The sequence below is a fragment of the Lineus longissimus genome, chromosome 16 (assembly GCF_910592395.1).
Source record: "Lineus longissimus chromosome 16, tnLinLong1.2, whole genome shotgun sequence".
NCBI lineage: Eukaryota > Metazoa > Nemertea > Pilidiophora > Heteronemertea > Lineidae > Lineus > Lineus longissimus.
Window position 1 is genome coordinate 10,609,158 of NC_088323.1, and position 12,385 is coordinate 10,621,542.

At 34.8% G+C, this 12,385-nt stretch overlaps 1 long non-coding RNA gene across 1 annotated transcript; it reads left to right on the forward strand.

Annotated features, from left to right (window-relative positions):
- The first annotated feature begins 1,022 nt into the window (after positions 1 to 1,022).
- LOC135500635 (uncharacterized) lies at positions 1,023 to 2,780 on the forward strand. The gene is made up of 4 exons (XR_010449496.1): positions 1,023 to 1,125; positions 1,797 to 1,932; positions 2,056 to 2,136; positions 2,359 to 2,780. It is a non-coding gene; the product is annotated as an uncharacterized LOC135500635 (long non-coding RNA).
- The last annotated feature ends 9,605 nt before the right edge of the window (positions 2,781 to 12,385 follow it).

The window sequence follows — 12,385 nt, forward strand, 5'->3', positions numbered from 1 at the left end:
CCAAGTCTCCATCTATCGACTTCGTACAGGGCACTGCAAACTCCACCAGCACCTGAAGACACTTGGGCTCCACCCAACTGCTTCCTGCGAATGTGGACTCGGCGACCAAACTCTAAGGAACATTCTGCAGGACTGTTCCTTGATGAAAAGAAGACAGGAATTTTGGCCGGAGCCATTGTCACTGAAGACAAAGCTATGGGGAACAGCCGAAGACCTGCAACAAGTTATGAAAATCTAAACGCAGATGAAGAAGAAGAAGAAGAAAAAGAAATGTAGTTTAATCCCTATTGGCCGTTTAAGAGTCACTACTACATTGTTTACTTCTTATTCAAGTGAACCGTACCCCCAATCCAGCAAAGGACAATACTTTCACATAATAATCTGGTAAAACATCACATATGTTATATGATTGTCACTAAGGCAAAGGAGGCAGCGCCTGCAAGCACGTGGCTCGCGAATATTGATATGTGCATACCAACGTCGATACGCTATTCAGTGGACACACGTCTATAGAGATGACACATCTCATAATGCTGTTAGCAATGGAGGAAGTGGTGTTTTTATCAAACTCCAAGACAGAGTTTTCCCACTCCATATCCGTACCATCCGGCATTCTTTCAAACTACAGAGCTGAGATGCAAGCGCTAACCTCAGCCACTGACTATCTTGATCACCACCCAAGAAGATGTAGGAGACAATTTCGTCTTGCTGACCGACACTGTCCGCATATTACAAGCCCTTATCACAGCTGTTTCAGCTAAGCCTAAACATGACATCGAAATAAACCATTCTGCCTGCTGCCCAACGATTGGTCCATGCGAAAAGCCTGTTAACCGCTATGTAAACATTGTCGCCAATACACATCTCACACATTATTGCAATACCCATTCAGCCAAAGGGTAAATGTATTGGCATCGTTCAAACATCAGCGCGCTTCTGTACATGTACTCGAATTAGATACGACGGTTTTCATTGGCTCATAAGTTGCGTCACATGACCATTCACCCGGCTTGAAAATTTCATGAAATTTGGACCAAAATTAACGAAACAGTGGCGATTTCCATGTTTTTTATCGATTTTTCGACAAGTTACAGATTTCGGAATTCTTCAAGACTAGATAGCCGGGTAGGCATAATATCATATATCATAAATACCCCGGCTGTTTTGCATAACTCATTTCAGTTTCGTACAGAATCGTGCGTTTATTCTGAAATTTCTCAAACTTTGATCTGCTCAAATTCAAAATGGCCGACTTGCAGACGGAGATTGAGATGGGGTGCCAAGTTCATCTTACAACATCGAATTCCCTTCATCGTTATTTAGCAAAACGAGTTACTTCCAGTATTTATTTAAATCTTTTACTTTTAAAATATATATCTATTTTATGTTAGTTTGCTGTCTATTCATGCAGAAAATGCATTTGAAAAACAAATGTCTAAAAATAGTTGAGTTTTGAAGTTCGATGGTCGGGTCTATTTTGGTGAAAGGGGTACAGCATGGGTAATAGTACAATAATAAGTCATGATCGTGCTTATGAACAAGCCATGAGTTAGCATATACCATAGTTTATGTTGAAAATATCTTTACATATGTAATTGATAAATATAGTCTGAAGAATTCGCCAAATATAGAAAAGTTCTTGGTATATTATCCACCTGTTAGCAAAATGAACTCGCCCATTGACCCACATTCCAGTTTGTTGTGGTATTTTTGTACAGGGTGATGCCAAAACAGTGCCTTTTGTTGACTGGTAAACATTCCTTCAGTTACTAAAATGCCTTTTTCTTTAATTTCAGCTGGTTGCATGGTGTGTACTGCAGATAACTTCTCGACTTAATCCGGCTGTTGTGATGCTTTAGTTGATTCGAGATGCTACATGTATAAAGGCCCAGTACGTCGACATCATTGATCCGGTAGTGAACAAGATCAGTGGTAAGTTGAGCGATGTTTCCCTTCATCTATGTATTCACAAACAGATGATTGAAATCATTATACTGTATACCCGTAGGCTTTGTATGCATGTATTCTATTCTAATAAATTACTCTTTATTTCAGGTTCAGCCTCCAAGATGTGTCACCAAAAATGCAACCGACATTATAGACATTCGTGATAACTACTCTGATTTTGGACTGATGGTAAGTTCCGAGGCTATTTTGATTGCAATTAAATATTATTTGAATCTACATTGAAATAAAAGTGGACAACTGTAGGATACTTCCTTTCTTTCTCTAGATTCAACACTGGTCAGTGTCAGAATTGAATTAGAATAGAAGCTGTGTCTGTTGGAGCCACCCCAAGTTACCCCCCTCCCCATTTAGCCACTGCCATTATGTTTACACTCGCCTTTACAATTCCAGGTATACTCGTCTTCAAGATGGACCTGACTAGGAATGATGATGGTGACTTCCCTCTTCAGAGAAAAGCTCGGTTGGATTCGAAAGTTGGTGCAGGCGGTCATTAGCGATATTTCGGTCCTAAACGCAAGAAGTCCAAGAAATACACTGACAAATCAGGAAAACGTATATTCAATGTCGGCGACACGTGTTTGTTCCGATTGGACTCAAACGTTTATCTTGGAACCGTTCTTAGTCAAGTTGATGAACATCATTTCCAAATTGAGGACTATACAGGAACAGTGCGCACCTTTGTCTGTCACTTTGATTAAAAGAAAGTTAAAGTTGAAACTTCTATAGCAAGGAATATGAAGATGTGAACTTTGTATTATTATTTTTTGAATGTATGAGTCTATTTAATGTAAATTAAATGCATATTGTGAATAATTAATAATAATAATATTGTGTACATTGAAATCATGACTTTTAATTTTTGTGTACTGGTACTGCCTTGATATGTTGTCCTCTGTGACTGTTGTCTCATCTCTCGGAATAACAAGACCCCAAGCTGGATGAGACACCTACATCCTCTGCATATAAAAGATAGGTTGTGACATAATGTCCTCTGTGACTGTTGTCTCATCTCTCTTAATAACAAGGCCTCAAGCGGGATGAGACAACTACATCCCTTGCCTATGATAATAAAGGTTGTGACATGTCCTTGGTGACTGTTGTCTCAACTTCACTCCCGGAATTACAAGACCCCAAGCTGGATGAGACACCCGTTGTCCTGCCTATGATATCATAGGTTGTGACCTGTCGATTTTTGCAACTAACTGTCTCATCTTGGTAGGCCTACAATAGGACACATTTGTCCTGCCTATATTTTCTATAGGTTAAGACCTGTTCTTTGCGACTATTTGTCTCATTTGTGTACAACAAGGCACCAATCTTTCATACCACAACGTAAGTAATGGGCATGGCATTTTCAAATGACGACCATTCTTCACAACGAATAACGAAGTAGGCCCTTTTAAAATGCCTTTTATTTGTCTTTGCCTGAGTGCAAACCTAATCTAATCACAGCCATTCAAAGCTATGTTATATGCAGAATATTAAAATGCTTTTTACAGAAGAATTTGGGCTGAAACATAATAGAGGTGCAAACAAGAAAAACTCCATTAAAGTCATCTTTTATACACTACACAGTGCAGGCCCAAGCCTATCCAAGATGGCAGCCGGAATATAATACACAAAGCTTGGTTCAGGTCAAGTTGGTTCTAATAATAGGGTTGTTTATTGAGATAGCAATTAACACCTTCATGCCAGCACCTCCCTAAAAAGCGGCGTCTGGTGCCGTCTGATTAGACTTTCGTTTCTATTCTAGCTGAAACAGCTGTGTTATGGCTGCAACATCAGACTAACTGACGGGGAATCTACTGAAGATCCTGAGTAGTCTTCTTCAAGACAGAAGAGTAATCCAATGGTTACCAGCTCACGTAGGAGTACCAGCAAATGGACGGGCAGATCAATTGGGGAAGGAAGCTAGCCAGCAGCAGCAAACAAAAACCGCTTGGAATCATTCCCACTGGGAATCATTACTCAAGACGAAGCTGAAAAACCAATGGGGAGACGACACTGATGGGAATCGGTAATGGAAAGACAGCATCCACCAACTTGACAGAAAAGGCCAAGTCTCCATCCACCGACTCCGTACAGGGCACTGCAAACTCCACCAGCACCTGAAGAGACTTATGCTTCCTGCGAATGTGGACTCGGCGACCAAACGCCAAGGCACATTCTGCAGGACTGACCCTTGATGAAAAGAAGACAGGAATTTTGGCCGGAGCCATTGTCACTGAAGACAAAGCTAAAGGCAACAGCCGAATACCTGCTACAGTATGGTGCTGTCACTTTCATGTCAACGGGTTAACAATGTAATTGTTTCTTTTATCAAACTTGCATTGTCTTATTCAAGTGAACCGTACCCCCAATCTAGCAAAGGACAACACTTCTTCATAATAGTCTGGTAAAACATACATCACATATGATGTGTCATATGATTGTCACTAAGACAAAGGCGGCAGCGCCTGCAAGCACTCGGCTCGCGAATATTGATATGTGCATACCAACGTCGATACGCTATTCAGTAGACACACGTCTATACAGATGGCTCATCTCAGAATGCAGTTAGCAATGGAGGAAGTGATCAAACTCCAAGACAGAAGCTCCCACTCCATATCCGTACCATCTGGCATTCTCTCCTCAAACTACAGAGCTGAGATGCAAGCACTAACCTCAGCCACTGACTATCTGATCATCACCCAAGAAGATGTAGGAGACAATCTCGTCTTGCTGACCGACACTGTCCGCATTACAGGCCCGCATTACAGGCCCAACATCAGACCAACTGACGGGGAATCTACTGAAGATCCTGAGTAGTCTTCTTCAAGACAGAAGAGTAATCCAATGGTTACCAGCTCACGTAGGAGTACCAGCAAATGGACGGGCAGATCAATTGGGGAAGGAAGCTAGCCAGCAGCAGCAAACAAAAACCGCTTGGAATCATTCCCACTGGGAATCATTACTCAAGACGAAGCTGAAAAACCAATGGGGAGACGACACTGATGGGAATCGGTAATGGAAAGACAGCATCCACCAACTTGACAGAAAAGGCCAAGTCTCCATCCACCGACTCCGTACAGGGCACTGCAAACTCCACCAGCACCTGAAGAGACTTAGGCTTCCTGCGAATGTGGACTCGGCGACCAAACGCCAAGGCACATTCTGCAGGACTGACCCTTGATGAAAAGAAGACAGGAATTTTGGCCGGAGCCATTGTCACTGAAGACAAAGCTAAAGGCAACAGCCGAATACCTGCTACAGTATGGTGCTGTCACTTTCATGTCAACGGGTTAACAATGTAATTGTTTCTTTTATCAAACTTGCATTGTCTTATTCAAGTGAACCGTACCCCCAATCTAGCAAAGGACAACACTTCTTCATAATAGTCTGGTAAAACATACATCACATATGATGTGTCATATGATTGTCACTAAGACAAAGGCGGCAGCGCCTGCAAGCACTCGGCTCGCGAATATTGATATGTGCATACCAACGTCGATACGCTATTCAGTAGACACACGTCTATACAGATGGCTCATCTCAGAATGCAGTTAGCAATGGAGGAAGTGATCAAACTCCAAGACAGAAGCTCCCACTCCATATCCGTACCATCTGGCATTCTCTCCTCAAACTACAGAGCTGAGATGCAAGCACTAACCTCAGCCACTGACTATCTGATCATCACCCAAGAAGATGTAGGAGACAATCTCGTCTTGCTGACCGACACTGTCCGCATTACAGGCCCTTATGGCTGCAACATCAGACCAACTGACGGGGAATCTACTGAAGATCCTGAGTAGTCTTCTTCAAGACAGAAGAGTAGTCCTTCAATGGATACCAGCTCACGTAGGAGTACCAGGAAATGGATGGGCAGATCAATTAGCAAAGGAAGCTAGCAAGCAGCACCAAACAAAAACCACGGCGAATCAAAAACATTACTCAAGGCGAAGCTGAAAACACCAATGGAGAGACGACACTGATGGGAATCAGATTTGGAAAGACAGCACCCACCAACTTGACAGAAAGGCCAAGTCTCCATCTATCGACTCCATACAGGGCACTGCAAACTCTGAAGACACTTGGGCTCCATCCAACTGCTTCCTGCAAATGTGGACTCGGCGACCAAACGCCAAGGAACATTCTAAAGGACTGTCCCTTGATGAAAAGAAGACAATTTTGGCCGGAGCCATTGTCACTGAAGACAAAGCTATGGGAACATAGGATGTTGGTTATGACTTTTGAACACCGCATTCTTAAGTGCAAGAAAATATAAAGCAAAGAAATTTGACTCTCATTGGAAAGACAATAATTATAAAATCGTGATTATTGATTGATATTGATAAAAATATTGATTTAGACATTTTGATACAGTCGAACTGTGATTTAATTAGCTTTAAACTGAAAGGTATTCCTTCTCAAAAAACATATTTATGGAACAATAAATGAATCAAAATTAATCAAAGAATGATCTTTTATAAACATTGGAAGAAAGTAGGGATAAATTATATTTCAGATTTACTAAGACCAGACAAAACAGTGATACCTTTTGAATCCTTTTGAATCAGTAGGACCGAATGGTTTAAATGGAGAGGGTTAATGGATGTTATTATAAATAAGATTTGGGGTTATAATTTTAACACTGATAACAATAATGTATTCATGGTACAGGATGTTGGTTATGACTTTTGAACACCGCATTCTTAAGTGCAAAAAAATATAAAGCAAAGAAATTTGACTCTCATTGGAAATACAATAATTATAAAATCGTGATTATTGATTGATATTGATAAAAATATTGATTTAGACATTTTGATGCAGTCGAACTGTGATTTTATCAGTTAGCTTTAAACTTAAAGGTAATCCTTTTCAAAAAACATATTTATGGAACAATAAATTAATCAAAATTAATCAAAGAATGATCTTTTATAAACATTGGAAGAAAGTAGGGATAAATTATATTTCAGATACCTTTTGAATCACTGGGACCGAATGGTTAAAATGGAGAGGGTTAATGGATGTTATTATAAATAAGATTTGGAGTTATAATTTTAACACTGATAACAATAATGTATTCATGGTACTGGATGTTGAATAGCGGATGTTGGTTATGACTTTTGAACACCGCATTCTTAAGTGCAAAAAAAAAGCAAAGAAATTTAACTCTCATTGGAAAGACAATGATTATAAAATCGTGATTATTGATTAATATTGATAAAAATATTGATTTAGACATTTTGACACAGTCGAACTGTGATTTAATAAGCTTTAAACTTAAAGGTAATCCTTCTCAAAAAACATATTTATGGAACAATAAATCAATCAAAATTAATCAAAGAATGATCTTTTATAAACATTGGAAGAAAGTAGGGATAAATTATATTTCAGATTTACTGAGACCAGACAAAACAGTGATACCATTTGAATCACTGGGACTAAAAGCAACCGAATGGTTTAAATGGAGAGGGTTAATGGATGTTATTATAAATAAAGATTTGGGGTTATAATTTTAACACTGATAACAATAATGTATTCATGGTACAGGATGTTGAATAACGGATGTTGGTTATGACTTTTGAACACCGCATTCTTAAGTGCAAAAAAATATAAAGCAAAGAAATTTGACTCTCATTGGAAATACAATAATTATAAAATCGTGATTATTGATTGATATTGATAAAAATATTGATTTAGACATTTTGATACAGTCGAACTGTGATTTTATCAGTTAGCTTTAAACTTAAAGGTAATCCTTTTCAAAAAACATATTTATGGAACAATAAATTAATCAAAATTAATCAAAGAATGATCTTTTATAAACATTGGAAGAAAGTAGGGATAAATTATATTTCAGATACCTTTTGAATCACTGGGACCGAATGGTTTAAATGGAGTGGGTTAATGGATGTTATTATAAATAAGATTTGGGGTTATAATTTTAACACTGATAACAATAATGTATTCATGGTACAGGATGTTGAATAACGGATGTTGGTTATGACTTTTGAACACCGCATTCTTAAGTGCAAAAAAATATAAAGCAAAGAAATTTGACTCTCATTGGAAAGACAATAATTATAAAATCGTGATTATTGATTGATATTGATAAAAATATTGATTTAGACATTTTGATACAGTCGAACTGTGATTTAATTAGCTTTAAACTTAAAGGTAATCCTTCTCAAAAAACATATTTATGGAACAATAAATTAATCAAAAGTAATCAAAGAATGATCATTTATAAACATTGGAAGAAAGAAGGGATAAATTATATTTCAGATTTACTAAGACCAGACGAAACAGTGATACCTTTTGAATCACTGGGACTAAAAGCAACCGAATGGTTTCAATGGAGAGGGTTAATGGATGTTATTATAAATAAAGATTTTGGGTTATAATTTTAACACTGATAACAATAATGTATTCATGGTACTGGATGTTGAATAGCTGATGTTGGTTATGACTTTTGAACACCGCATTCTTAAGTGCAAAAAAAAAAGCAAAGAAATTTAACTCTCATTGGAAAGACAATAATTATAAAATCGTGATTATTGATTAATATTGATAAAAATATTGATTTAGACATTTTGATACAGTCGAACTGTGATTTAATTAGCTTTAAACTTAAAGGTAATCCTTCTCAAAAAACATATTTATGGAACAATAAATCAATCAAAACTAATCAAAGAATGATCTTTTATAAACATTGGAAGAAAGTAGGGATAAATTATATTTCAGATTTACTAAGACCAGACAAAACAGTGATACCTTTTGAATCACTGGGACTAAAAGCAACCGAATGGTTTAAATGGAGAGGGTTAATGGATGTTATTATAAAATAAAGATTTGGGGTTATAATTTTAACACTGATAACAAATAATGTATTCATGGTACTGGATGTTGAATAGCGGATGTTGGTTATGACTTTTGAACACCGCATTCTTAAGTGCCAAAAAAAAAGCAAAGAAATTTAACTCTCATTGGAAAGACAATAATTATAAAAATCGTGATTATTGATTAATATTGATAAAAATATTGATTTAGACATTTTGATACAGTCGAACTGTGATTTAATTAGCTTTAAACTTAAAGGTAATCCTTCTCAAAAAACATATTTATGGAACAATAAATCAATCAAAATTAATCAAAGAATGATCTTTTATAAACATTGGAAGAAAGTAGGGATAAATTATATTTCAGATTTACTAAGACCAGACAAAACAGTGATACCTTTTGAATCACTGGGACTAAAAGCAACCGAATGGTTTAAATGGAGAGGGTTAATGGATGTTATTATAAAATACAGATTTGGGGTTATAATTTTAACACTGATAACAATAATGTATTCATGGTACTGGATGTTGAATAGCGGATGTTGGTTATGACTTTTGAACACCGCATTCTTAAGTGCAAAAAAATATAAAGCAAAGAAATTTGACTCTCATTGGAAAGACAATAATTATAAAATCGTGATTATTGATTGATATTGATAAAAATATTGATTTAGACATTTTGATACAGTCGAACTGTGATTTAATTAGCTTTAAACTTAAAGGTAATCCTTCTCAAAAAACATATTTATTGAACAATAAATCAATCAAAATTAATCAAAGAATGATCTTTTATAAACATTGGAAGAAAGTAGGGATAAATTATATTTCAGATTTACTGAGACCAGACAAAACAGTGATACCTTTTGAATCACTGGGACTAAAAGCAACCGAATGGTTTAAATGGAGAGGGTTAATGGATGTTATTATAAATAAAGATTTGGGATTATAATTTTAACACTGATAACAATAATGTATTCATGGTACTGGATGTTGAATAGCGGATGTTGGTTATGACTTTTGAACACCGCATTCTTAAGTGCAAAAAAAGAAGCAAAGAAATTTGACTCATTGGAAAGACAATAATTATAAAATCGTGATTATTGATTAATATTGATAAAAATATTGATTTAGACATTTTGATACAGTCGAACTGTGATTTAATTAGCTTTAAACTTAAAGGTAATCCTTCTCAAAAAACACATTTATGGAACAATAAATCAATCAAAATTAATCAAAGAATGATCTTTTATAAACATTGGAAGAAAGTAGGGATAAATTATATTTCAGATTTACTAAGACCAGACAAAACAGTGATACCTTTTGAATCCTTTTGAATCAGTAGGACCGAATGGTTTAAATGGAGAGGGTTAATGGATGTTATTATAAATAAGATTTGGGGTTATAATTTTAACACTGATAACAATAATGTTTTCATGGCACAGGATGTTGGTTATGACTTTTGAACACCGCATTCTTAAGTGCAAAAAATATAAAGCAAAGAAATTTGACTCTCATTGGAAATACAATAATTATAAAATCGTGATTATTGATTGATATTGATAAAAATATTGATTTAGACATTTTGATACAGTCGAACTGTGATTTTATCAGTTAGCTTTAAACTTAAAGGTAATCCTTTTCAAAAAACATATTTATGGAACAATAAATTAATCAAAATTAATCAAAGAATGATCTTTTATAAACATTGGAAGAAAGTAGGGATAAATTATATTTCAGATACCTTTTGAATCACTGGGACCGAATGGTTTAAATGGAGAGGGTTAATGGATGTTATTATAAATAAGATTTGGGGTTATAATTTTAACACTGATAACAATAATGTATTCATGGTACAGGATGTTGAATAACGGATGTTGGTTATGACTTTTGAACACCGCATTCTTAAGTGCAAAAAAATATAAAGCAAAGAAATTTGACTCTCATTGGAAAGACAATAAATATAAAATCGTTCATCATATCTCAATTCTTATACACTTGTGGAGCAATTGATTTTGTAATAGAAATACATGAAATAGAAAACCTATCGATTATTTCTGGTCAGGAAAAAAATACTGATTTAGACATTTTGATACAGTCGAACTGTGATTTAATTAGTTTTATAAACTTAAAGATAATCCTTCTCAAAGAACATATTTATGGAACAATAAATTAATCAAAATTAATCAAAGAATGATCTTTTATAAACATTGGAAGAAAGTAGGGATAAATTATATTTCAGATTTACTAATACCAGACAAAACAGTGATACCTTTTGAATCACTGGGACTAAAAGCAACCGAATGGTTTAAATGGAGTGGGTTAATGGATGTTATTATAAATAAAGATTTGGGGTTATAATTTTAACACTGATAACAATAATGTATTCATGGTACTGGATGTTGAATAGCGGATGTTGGTTATGACTTTTGAACACCGCATTCTTAAGTGCAAAAAAAAAAGCAAAGAAATTTAACTCTCATTGGAAAGATAATAATTATAAAATCGTGATTATTGATTAATATTGATAAAAATATTGATTTAGACATTTTGATACAGTCGAACTGTGATTTAATTAGCTTTAAACTTAAAGGTAATCCTTCTCAAAAAACATATTTATGGAACAATAAATCAATCAAAATTAATCAAAGAATGATCTTTTATAAACATTGGAAGAAAGTAGGGATAAATTATATTTCAGATTTACTGAGACCAGACAAAACAGTGATACCTTTTGAATCACTGGGACTAAAAGCAACCGAATGGTTTAAATGGAGAGGGTTAATGGATGTTATTATAAATAAAGATTTGGGATTATAATTTTAACACTGATAACAATAATGTATTCATGGTACTGGATGTTGAATAGCGGATGTTGGTTATGACTTTTGAACACCGCATTCTTAAGTGCAAAAAAAGAAGCAAAGAAATTTGACTCATTGGAAAGACAATAATTATAAAATCGTGATTATTGATTAATATTGATAAAAATATTGATTTAGACATTTTGATACAGTCGAACTGTGATTTAATTAGCTTTAAACTTAAAGGTAATCCTTCTCAAAAAACACATTTATGGAACAATAAATCAATCAAAATTAATCAAAGAATGATCTTTTATAAACATTGGAAGAAAGTAGGGATAAATTATATTTCAGATTTACTAAGACCAGACAAAACAGTGATACCTTTTGAATCCTTTTGAATCAGTAGGACCGAATGGTTTAAATGGAGAGGGTTAATGGATGTTATTATAAATAAGATTTGGGGTTATAATTTTAACACTGATAACAATAATGTTTTCATGGCACAGGATGTTGGTTATGACTTTTGAACACCGCATTCTTAAGTGCAAAAAAATATAAAGCAAAGAAATTTGACTCTCATTGGAAATACAATAATTATAAAATCGTGATTATTGATTGATATTGATAAAAATATTGATTTAGACATTTTGATACAGTCGAACTGTGATTTTATCAGTTAGCTTTAAACTTAAAGGTAATCCTTTTCAAAAAACATATTTATGGAACAATAAATTAATCAAAATTAATCAAAGAATGATCTTTTATAAACATTGGAAGAAAGTAGGGATAAAT